This window comes from Galeopterus variegatus, unplaced genomic scaffold (genome assembly GCF_000696425.1).
Source record: "Galeopterus variegatus unplaced genomic scaffold, G_variegatus-3.0.2 Scaffold1739, whole genome shotgun sequence".
Lineage (NCBI taxonomy): Eukaryota > Metazoa > Chordata > Mammalia > Dermoptera > Cynocephalidae > Galeopterus > Galeopterus variegatus.
Window position 1 is genome coordinate 55,539 of NW_007727850.1, and position 778 is coordinate 56,316.

Sequence of the window (778 nt, forward strand, 5' to 3'; positions counted from 1 at the left end):
GGCTTTTCTTTGTTGGGAGGGCTTTGATTATTGATTCAATTTCCTTATTAGTTATCAGTCTGTTCAGATTTTATATTTTTTTACACTTCAATCTTGATAAGTTTTATATTTTGGGGAATTTATTTTTTCTAGGTTATCAAGTTTTTTGTTGTATTGTTCAAGATAGTGTATGATCCTTTTTTTATTTATGTGGCATTAGTTGCAATGTTTCTTCTTTCATTACAAACATTTTCAAATTGTGAAAAAAGACCCTGCAGAAATTTTAAAATTGGAATTAAAGTAAGCAGATTTTCTTGTTAGCCTAGAGTGTATACATTCACCTCCCAACATACTGCAAAGATTTTAGACTCATAAATGGCTTAGTTCCTCTAGTTAAATACATTTATGAGACATGGTGCTGTGTCAAATATAAAATTACCACACGGGCAAATAGTGATTAGTTGCATAATTATGGATTTACCTGCTCTCTCTTTGGAATGTAAGCTTCAGGAAGACAGGATCTACCATGACACGTGACCATGTCCATTTAGGATGTCATTGTGTCTGTAGCACTGAGTCCAATTCCTAAAATGTATTAAATATTTAAAATACATTTGTTGGCTGAAAAAGCAAATGAGTAGACATAACACCTAGAAGTAGAAAATAACACATATATTACATTGGCATATATCATTAACATCCTACACTGATGCTCTATTACCTACTTTGATGCTGGTGTTCATAATGAGATTTAGAACCTAGCTCTGTACACATTTTGTAATTCTGCTGGCCTCTGCTT

The 778-nt window shown here is 32.3% G+C and overlaps 1 protein-coding gene across 1 annotated transcript in view; it reads left to right on the top strand.

Moving 5' to 3' along the window:
* Window positions 1-778, top strand: part of CSMD3 (CUB and Sushi multiple domains 3) — a 181,752-nt gene that overhangs the window by 34,165 nt on the left and 146,809 nt on the right. The gene's annotated exons all lie outside the window — the stretch shown is intronic.